General features: G+C 43.7%; 1 long non-coding RNA gene across 3 annotated transcripts; it reads right to left on the reverse strand.

Annotated features, from left to right (window-relative positions):
* Positions 1-219: 219 nt before the first annotated feature.
* On the reverse strand, positions 220-6,242 carry LOC138448271 (uncharacterized). 3 transcript variants are annotated; one of them, XR_011260120.1, is made up of 3 exons: positions 6,136-6,242; positions 5,154-5,324; positions 220-594 (listed from the first exon to the last, which is right to left on the reverse strand). It is a non-coding gene; the product is annotated as an uncharacterized lncRNA (long non-coding RNA). The 3 variants fall into 3 exon arrangements; XR_011260126.1 differs by having other exon boundaries at positions 5,140-5,324; XR_011260114.1 differs by having other exon boundaries at positions 5,118-5,324.
* Positions 6,243-10,659: the final 4,417 nt, after the last annotated feature.

Consider the following 10,659-nt stretch of genomic DNA (forward strand, 5'->3'; position numbering starts at 1 on the left):
GTCAGGATGTCCCTTGTGCCAACTCGCAGGACTTGCATTCTGCCATTTTACACAAATTAGTGTGTTACAAATATCGAGGCACACATTGTGTCAGCCCTCATGGCTTCCCTTGCAGGTTCTTCAAAACATAGTGGGGTCATCCCCCACAATGGCTCCCCAACCCCCCAGGATTAAAAACAGGGATACATTGTTTACCATTTCATTAACAATAACCACAGAAACACAAAGGTCACATTTATTGGAGCAAACAAATTGGCACGGTCCCAGCCACATAAGCAAATCAATGTCGTTAGCAACTTTTAAGGTAGTCCAATGATTTCCCGGGCTTGCAACAAGATTATTGACCACGGGTGACGCGTTTCACTTCTGTTTAGCAATTTCCAAAGTAGCGGACGTCCGTCTCTGGTTATCAACTGTCAGGCAGTAAAAAATGCGGGACCACTGCATTCAGTTGACGAAGAGTCTCAACTGTCCCTAAGGGGGAGTCAGTGCCCGTCGTCCGAGTTTGCCCTGAGTGCAACCATCGGGATCCACTTGCGGCTGAAACCGCAGCGGCAAAGCTCCTCCCCGGCTAAGACCGCCCCGTAACTCCGCCTGTGACAGAAAAAGAAAAGTTAGCAACAAAATTACAAAATCAAATGAACATCATCAATGGCATCCAACAATACTCCACACGTCCCTGAAAAGGAAATATTAGCATGACAATATACATATCATATAAGTGAAGCACTCCAAACATCCTTATAATTGAAACTACTTCCTCAGCTGGCCCTTATTTTAGTCCTGAATACACGGAGAGGGCAGGGGGGAGGGGGGTAATTCAGGCGGGGGCTGCAACAAAGTGAATAAATCCATAATCCATCTGTGGATTTATGGCGCATAAAGCCATCTATGGCTCACTACCATTATATATTTAACATGGTCCAAAACCACAACCTTTAGTTCGTAGTTTAAGATCTATTGCTTGTAAACTACCTAATGTTCAAACTCTAGAATCCTCTTAAAACTCCTACCCATCCTGCAGAAAACTTGCCTCAGTCCAGAAAAAATATCAAATAACTCCGTTTCTAGTGAGATTTGTAACTCTATTGGGCGTGTGGTCAAGCACTAAGATACCCCTGGGTAGTAGTGCATTTTACCCATAGAAATGACCCTGTTCCATCGACTGGCACTCACATCAAGCGTCCTGCAATGCCAACTCTCTGGGACTAGCATTGTGCCATTGTTCATTTCTTCTATTTGCCAACTGTCAGGACTTACCTTGTGTCAACTCTCACGCCTAACATCAGACACAGGCTACGAAACTAAGAAGCAACCCCCACAACCCCCAAAGGCCAGGCCAACGGCTACAGGGCAGTCTGGTCCTTGCCACAGCAGTTACACAGGTACTGCAGTACAGTAAAGAGTCAGGCTGCCTGCCTGGAAGTGAAAGACAGAAGAGGCAGGCCGGCAATGCCCCTCTGTGGCCCAGGCAGGGACAAGCTTCCCTCTGCCATGTCGTTGCAGGATGGCTGCTGCCATCCACTCCCACACACTGAGAGGAAGGCTGTGTGCCCTAGGCTCAATGAAAAAGATGAGGCTGGCACATCAAGCAGATGTGGACCCAGGCTCTTCATCAGTCTCTACTTCAGCTGCTTTTTAAGTTGGTGAGTCATACACGCATTTAGGAATGAGCCAATGGAGAGGGTGGGCATTACCCGGTGTAACAGGGATCACTCTCTATTGGCCATCATGGTTCATCTCTGAGCAGTCCTGATCATGGTCTCATTTGGAAGAGTGGTATTTCCTCTGCCGCATTTAAATTTTTTTGGTCTCGAGTTCTATTGAACAGAACATGATAAGAAGCATGTGTGTGTAGCTACTTGCTGTGTGTCTGTTGGCACTGCACGGTAAAGCATCTCTTTTCAATGACCAGATAGGATAAGTTATCATTGGAGTCTCTACTACTGGGCCTCTAAGAGGAGAGGTGGGTTAAATAGCACCTAACCAAATAATAGAGGAGAGATTTTACAGTGGAAGACAAAGCTAAAACACACTGCAGTAACATTTGTTATTACAATCCTAAGTAGTTTGGTACCCCAGGGAAATATTGACCAATAATCAATAGCATGCAAGCTACACATATCAAACAATCAAAAGAAAGTCATAGGCGCCCCTCTGCAAGAACGAACACGGCTAAATGACCTGTTATTTGGGAAGCTACCCACTCGAGAGTCTGCAGCCACACTTTAGCTCACTTTACCTTTCACGGATATCCATTTGCATATCAGTTTTGTGCCGCCCACATGGGCAGTCTAGCCCAGGAGTGCTATGGCAATTATCTTCTGAACAAGAGTACCAACAGCAACCCCAGACACGTGTTTCACCCTCGATGGGCCTCATCAGTGAGGTGGAGCTGTGCCTCTCTGAGCACAGTGAGCAAGGAGTCCACACCTGGATGACCCTACGAAACTTATGTTGACTAAATCTACAATCAAAAACAGTCATAGGCCTCTCTGCGAGAACAAACACGGCTAAATTACCTGTTCTTTGGGAAGGTACCTGGGAAGCAGTAGAGGGGCTCTTACATTGCTCTGTGTCAACAGAGTATTTCAATGTGAGCCATTAGGCACTGATGGGAGGGAGGGGGGACTATTAGCAGGGACATTTGGCCCTTTAGAATGTGCATGGGAGGGAGTGGTCAGCAGTGAGAAGGAAAGGGGGCATAATGCTGCAAACTTTATGAGATAATGACTATGGTTTTACGCAAGGGGGGTGTCGTAGGCTCACATTAACCTGCACAATGTTATTTTGAATTTGAATGCAGGATGGGGAGAATAAAACTAAAGTCATAATCTTATTGCTCAGCATATTTCTATGATGATGTATATAAGGTAAAGATAATTATGAAATGATAGTGTATTATGTAATGTGCTTTGCTTGCAAGGCATTGCTAAAAATAAAGTATGATTTAAGCCTATGAAATGCAAACTTAAACCTTATAAATATCTTTATCAACTAAACCTGGCAAGATGTGATCAGTTGCTTAAATTGTCTACATCCCAGTTTCACCATTTAACCAAAGTGTGTGATCCTGGGCAGATAATTTAATCACACTGTGTCTTATCTGCAGCTCTGTAAGTGGTCCACTTCAGAGCTTATGTTAATACATGATGCTGTTATTTTTTTATTTTTTTTAAGCCTGACTATGGAGTTGCTCCATATATAACAATAGTGCAATTTAGGTATTTTGCACCACAAAGTTATTTGCCACTTGGCTTACGTATGGTCACTTACATGGTGTATGGTCATTTACAAATCCAAGTATCAAAGACTGATGAGATGTCCTTTTCGTGAAGTCATTTCTGTTTGTGCAATCCATATGCAAATAAGGAGATCTGTGTGTATTTTGCCCCACAGCGCCTTGACAGAGCTCTAATAGATGAGTTCTCTCCATCTGCAATGATTTTTAGTTTTATTTTTTGTGTTATGTGTTAAAATGCCACCTGCCACTGATGTTATCAAAATAGTAGATTAGGACAGGGGTGGGCAGTTTGCGGGTGCGAATGAGACCATATGGAATTGCATGCACTGCATTTGGTGGGAAAGTAATAGGGCTTTTTTTGTGGCTCACCCCCCTTTCCCCACTCTTGCAATGCTGGATACTCCCCTGGTTAAGACCTAGAAACCACATTACTTCTGCCTTGCAATCACTGCATTGACGCCCTTTGAAGGCTCAGACCACCTTAAGAGTGCTGCGCTTTGTGTTATCAACCCAGTTTAGCATATTCGGGCCTGGGTCTCTGGCACCTCCTTTGCCTGGTGGCTGAATATTGTCCCTCCTAGCCCCTAAACTCTCTCTCTTCCAGGTCCTACTTCGCTAGGCTGTAGAAAAGAAAGATGTTGAGAAGTGGGCCCCCAGGCACATCTGGGGCCCGTCTCTGGACCAATCTGCCTACTTCTCTCAGAGTGATAGAAAACATTGATGCTTCAGAAAAGGTCTCGAGCTCACCACGCCAAAGACATCTTTGATCATTAATACCTCCATAAAGACTATACCTGCCTAATAGGCCTGGACCTGATAGCTACTCTACACCTCCTTGTTTCAGTTGCCTCTTTGGACCTTGGCACTGGGCCAGGTGGTGTACTTATCACCTACTGAAACTGGCCCTGGATTGAACAATGTTTTACAGCACGTCTGACCTGGACTGAATTGTGTGTCCTCATCTGAGACTTGCCGTGGATTGGAAAATTGCTTCAATGCACTTGTAACCTGGAGTGAAATTCCACACATTTCTACTGGACACACTCTTAATACACTCCTCCTTGACCAGGCATGGGGCTGAACCCTGGAGTGGACTATGTTCATAGCCATCTCACCTGTTTGTCTACCTTGTATTTTGTAAAACATATAATAGAAAATGTTCCTGTATGGCTTAAGTTGTAGAGTAATTTAGAGAGCTAACAGTACCTTATTCAACTGATAGCTGAAACAGAACAAATCATTCAGTTTTTCATATGCACGTATACCACCAGTCGTGCTAAACCTCAATAGCGCCATTCATTAATGGCACTTAGCATGAAAAACTCACAAAGTATATAAAGAGAAATATGTACATAAATATTTTTTAATTTATAAAAGTAGACCTGAATTTAACAAATTACTGGCTGCAAAAATCAAGTACACATATATTGACAATTCTTCAGATATATGCAACATACATTCAGTGTTATTAAGAAAGAAAAAGAAAAAAGAGGGGAGAAAGATAAGTAAAGAAGAAGAAAAGAGCAAAAGCAAACACGTTTATGAAAAACACTTGGACTGGTCGACGTCTTTATCTATCCAAGTTGAACAAACAGCTCTTGTTCTGATGAGAATTTCTCACAGAATTATTTAGACTGGGTATGGCATAGAGCGAAGTTTCGCTGACTGGCCCTTGCTAAATCAAAAGTATGATTTGTAAATTTGGTTATAACAAACATAGCAATTTGATGCAAACTTTTTTTTCCGGGTGTAAAAACACAGAAAGACAACTAAGAGGTTGTGTAACAGGCATGAATCCTGTGCATTAAGCCAGACTCAGGCAAAAAGCAAAACAAACTAAGAAATGATCTAACAAACTGAAAATGATATATACAATTGCTTTGTGAAACAAAAACCTAGAAGGTTGTACATCAGGCTGGAATGATGTCCTGCGCCTTCCGTGGGAAGCGTGATGGAGCCACGTCCTAAGGTCACCGGTATATGTGCACCTATGCATAGGGCACGGCAAGGTTGGCGTTTCGGTGGTGTGCAGAGACATGAAGACCACCTTCTTCAGGAAATTCAGTCGTAAATTCAGCCCCTACAAAAACAGTCAAATGTCAACCCATCATGTTGTGTTATTTTAAAAGAAACGTGTTTAGATTCAGTATGAGGTGTTTAGCACGAAGGGTGATTTAGGAATACCAAAGAATGGCAAACAACACCAGGGAGCCGCCCCTTTGTGTTGGCAGGCAGACCCCAGACAGCTCGCTCCCATTTCCCATAGCTAGAGGTGAGCGCCAGACCACCTAGTTGTGAAAAGTCTGTAAGCGCCGTGAAGGGTCGATAGAAAGTGCCAAAAGCCAAGAACAAAAATGAATATAAATGAATCGTGCGTGCACAAATGTATATTGATATAAGTCAGTATAAGTCGGAATAAAAGCACCCATATTTAGTGGTTTTAGAAAAATAGCCAAAGTAAAATAAACTGGGTCCAAACCTAAAGTACCACAATAGCTGGCTCCTAGATAGGCACTCTGGAAAAAGAGCACCGCAAACGGTTCACTCAAATATGCGGGGCCACCTCAGAGGGATGGAAACACACCTATTGCAAAAAGGATGTCATTAGAAAATTAAACATAGATACTATTAATCAGTGCTGGATATCAGAGGATAAGTAAAAACTGAAGTGAACAGACGAACCTGCTGGGGGCAGTGATGTCATATACGAGGGGGCGCAGTGAGAATACAAAGCTATTTGGGCACAGAGAGTAGTATCTCAAACGCTGTCGTAGCCGTCTGCAAGTACGGTATTGACAAATAACTGGGGAGGCAAGAGGAGTACCCTGTTATGATCGACGGGTGCTGTGCAACGTGGATACCAAGAAAGCAGTAAACACGTCGATGCTTACCTTCAGCTCACCTCGGGTAGGAGAAAACAAATCCGTATTGTTCAAAGTGTGCGTTCATGCTGGAGCCTCAAAGCCAAGTGAAGCATTTGGACTTCCGGGGGCGTGACTATTTCCTCATTAAAGCAACAGAGAGAGAGGACTGGGGTTTTTATTCTCTCAAGAGGTTCAATGCACATACAGGCAACCTCCAGAGTGCAACGAGACGTTATAAGGTACGTCAGTAGAATACCCTGAAGACAGTCAGGGAAAAGGAAGATCTAGCAGATCACAAAGAATGAATTCTTTTGTAAAATCAATCTAAAAAAGAGGAAAACGACAAAGAGAAATGAACGAGCAACACTATGTGGATGATCCTGACGGTGTCGCATTAGACAGCAAAACATTTTTTTTACAAAAAATAAAAAAAGGATTAAAAAAATGATGAAAAACATCCTATTGCTGTAACGCATTGCAGCCACAAATTGGAGTGTATGACGCACAGAACAGTCATTGAAAAAAGTAGGTATGTGAAAAAGACTAAAAATAAACATAAACATTAATAGTTACCACCAAGCTGGAGAGGCTTCATTGAGACCCTGTTCAATTGTGTCCAACTCAAAAATCTGGCGTGCCTCTTTATTAGCCAATGCTTGGAGTAAGCATTTTTAACCACATCGATAACCCACCACCGTAGGTCTTCAGTTGTATGGCCATATTTCATGAAATGGCTCACAAGGGGTGTATTGATGGCTTTGCAGCGGATCCGGGAGTGGTGCTCCGTAATACGTGTGTGGACCAGTCGCGTGGTTTTGCCAATGTACTTGAGCCCGCAAGGGCACTCAATACAGTACACCACCCATGGTGTCTTACAATTTGAATGGTGGTGTATTTCCCAAGTTTTGCCATGTAGGGGGAACGTTTTTATTTTGACAGTAAATTTACAAATTGAACAGGTACTACAGGGAAAGTGCCCCGTCAATGGACGTAGATCCAACCTCTCATCAGTGGAAGGTGGAATTCACTAAAAGTCCTGGATCGACACCAAGTGAAAGTACAACTCATCTGTTTGCGGTGTATAGCGTCTCCCTCACCATGCCACGGGGCTCTCTCCCAGCAATAGTTACCTTTACATCATTCTCCTTAAACTGTGAGATAAAGTCACTTGCTCTAAATTGCCAACCAGAATGCTGTAATAGGTGGATTATACCGCTACTTTCTTGCTCCATCCTCATTAGTAAAGGAGACAGTGGAAATCCTCGTTTCCAGAATCCTACCATCTCCGGTTCCGGAAGCACCTCAAGACCTTCGTCTTTGCATCTGCCTTTGCTCCCCCTCTCCCTTGCTAATCTGCTCTCTCTTGGCACTGTGCATCTGGCCACCCTCCGTCCACTTGGTCCAGTCTCCTGCTCACCCTGCCACCCTCCTGCACTGCCTCCCGGCCACCCCTTGCACTGGGGACTGTATCTGTACCCATACAGTGCCCCACCCCCCCCCCATTTTCTTCTTTTTATGCACTTATCAGACTTACCTAGTTCTGCTGCCGTAAACACAGCACTTGCTACTTGCTAGCTGCACTACCCCTGTTTATTACTCCATAATATATTTTATTTGCATTTATTATTATTTATCTGTTTATCCTCTGCTCTGCACTCTCCGCTCTCACCCTTCCATGCACTTTTCCGCTCCCCCTCTCCCATGCACTTGCACAATCCCAATGTCACTGGGCCTAGTAAGATCGTTGTTTTGTTCTCCCCGGTTCCTCTCCCTTTCCTTGTCATGCTCTAAAACACATGTGTACGAGCGCAATATAAATATCATATCATATCATATCATATCATGAGACTGTCCCTGAAATGTACAGGGATTGATAGAACTGTGTCTGTTTTGTTGGCCTTGTATTGTTTACTGCCTTCCTTGGGGGGGGGCTCTCCTTTGACTAACATTTCCCCTCCCCCGTACACTTACCTGATGCAAATGATGCAAGGCTGTGGAGACTCCCTTCTTGTCTCCTCTCTTGGGGCTCCCAAAAGTGGGGCGTTCACAGTTGCCACCTTACAGATCAGCAATAAATGAATGAAAATACATAAATGTAACGTGCGTGCGCGGTGTTTGTGTGTATATTTAAAAAGTTAAAGTAACTATCATCAAACAGTTAACCCTTTATAATAATAATTGTTCTTTTATCACGTGCTTAATACCAGCTAGTGGTTTCTAAGCGTGAGATTGGGATTATAACTTGTTCTGCACTGCGTTGTTTTGCTTCCAAGACAAATGTATTGCCCCTGAGCTAACCTTCCTCCCTGAGGCCTTCTTTTTTTTATAGATTGATGTATTTGGAAACAGTAAGCTATCTTGGGAGGCCGTCTCAGGAGAATAGCTCAGCGGCAACATGCTTGCCTTGGCAGCAAGACGACATGGAACCACACAGGTTCGATCCCTGGGTCTGCGCTTAGAAACCTCTGGGTATTAAGCGTGTTATAAATAACCTATCATATCATATCAAGCATAAAATAAAATAAACGATAAAGCCAACATGGTTGGCACCTTAACTCACCCTCCTGCTCGGTATAACTTATGGTGCGTCTGTTTGTACTTTGCGTGTGAATGTTAGTTATTCATTGAGAAATGTGGTTGAAGACGTTAAGAAGAGTATATGTTGGGAGCTAATTATTTCAGTAATTAGGGTAATTTAATATAAAGAGTATTTTCACATCCTCAAGGGGTCTTTGAATGTCATTTTTCCTCTTATGTGCAGGGAGGAGGGATCTCGCAGGCCACATTACTGCAGGAATAAAGTCGTGTGGAGAAATGTGTTGTTGATATTGGTGCTTGAGACAAATGGCCTCATTATTAGTATGGTAGTAATGATTAAAGAAGGTGGAAAAAGCCAAATCACCACCTTTTTTGCCACTGCATCAGATTATGGGGTTTGAAGCCGATGAGCAAAATAAAGTGCGTGCTTGTTAGTGTATGCATTACCTTCACTCGCAATGGCGATAATTGTGCTGTGCTATTGCTGCATGTGGTAATATTGCCACCCCCTAATGTACTACTCTGGGAATTCAGAAGGGCGACTATCAAACACCCATAATCAGGCGATGAATTGCAATTACCTCTGAGGCCCGACGTCGGATTGGGAAATCGTTTGAATATAAACCAATTAAAATGCTCTGAATAAAACCCCTAAGTGCGCAGGGCTGTATACTTGTGCGAGGAGATGGTGCCTCTGGAAGAGTGGGCTTAGAAATTCTAGAAATGGAACCCATTTGTCTGACCAGTCTATGCCTGCCACCTTTCTGCGTCCTCCTGGCCTGAGGCTGTCGAAGCTGCGTTGACCGGCGTGGTTGCTAGAAAGCAGACTGTGCGTGGTGACGTCAGCCCTTGCGGGGGCGCGGCAGCCCGTGGCGGGAGTGATTGCAGTGTTAGTCCAGCATGGCTGTGTGGAACTTCCACCTGACATGCCCCAGATTGCTCTCAATTGATTTAATAGGCAGGCGCTCTGAAAACGATGCTGTCTAATGGCCCGGGCTTGAAAGCGGAATTAAATCATCTTGTGGACAAAATGAAGCATTTGCTCTGTATTTAATTTATTGCACATTTGCGCGTTCTCATTTGCAGTTATTTCATAATGCGCCGATTTGTCTTGTCGCTGTTCTGTATATTGGAAACTCGGCCAACTGCATTTTTATTCTCGTAAACTGCATTTCCCTGGCGAATGAAAAGGCAGGATTTACAGTGGAAAGTATCCCTGCGGTATTTTACTATACACAGAGTAGGACTTTTGTTTGCAAGAGAAAAAAAACACAGGCATTACACTTCATGTATTTACATTCTTATGGTCAACTGGGTGATGTTAAACTTCAAGTAAGAATTATGTTGGTACAATGCTAGGTTGTGGACCAGTGTTGCGCAAACCACTTGTGGGCTTTCAGCCCAGAGTCAGGGCACCCGCGCATGCTGTGCACGAGCCTGTGTTCATTGCTGGATGCCCAAGTGAGGTTGAAACTGAGCAACCTCTTCCTCACTTCACTTTATTTTGGTAAGATATAATTTGACCATAAAAGTTAAAGAGGCAAAATACTTCATACCAGGCAATGAATCATAATCTGGTGGCTTCACTGTGCCACAGGCTGTTATTGATACATCAGCCGTGTCCTGTGGCGATCTACCAACATCCGACTCGCATCCCCTCGCCGCACTCACATTTGCACACACTCACATCACATACTGAAGTTTGCCCCACTGTATGAATTGTTTGCCCTGGTTTCATAACTGCCTATATGTATGAATTGTTTGCCCTAGTTTAATTGTTGGCCCACTGTATTCATTATTTGCCCCGGTATAAACGTTGCCCCAGTATATGAATTGTTTGCCCTGGTTTACTTGCTGCCCCTATGTATGAATTGTTTGCCCTAGTTTAATTGTTGCCCCACTGTATTCATTATTTGCCCTTGTTTAATTGTTGCCCCGGTATATTAATTGTTTACCCTGGTTTAATTGCTGCCCCTATGTATGAATTGTTTGCCCTCGTTTAATTGTTGCCCC

The sequence above is a fragment of the Ambystoma mexicanum genome, chromosome 1p (assembly GCF_040938575.1).
Source record: "Ambystoma mexicanum isolate Mex_15411 chromosome 1p, UKY_AmexF1_1, whole genome shotgun sequence".
Taxonomy (NCBI): domain Eukaryota; kingdom Metazoa; phylum Chordata; class Amphibia; order Caudata; family Ambystomatidae; genus Ambystoma; species Ambystoma mexicanum.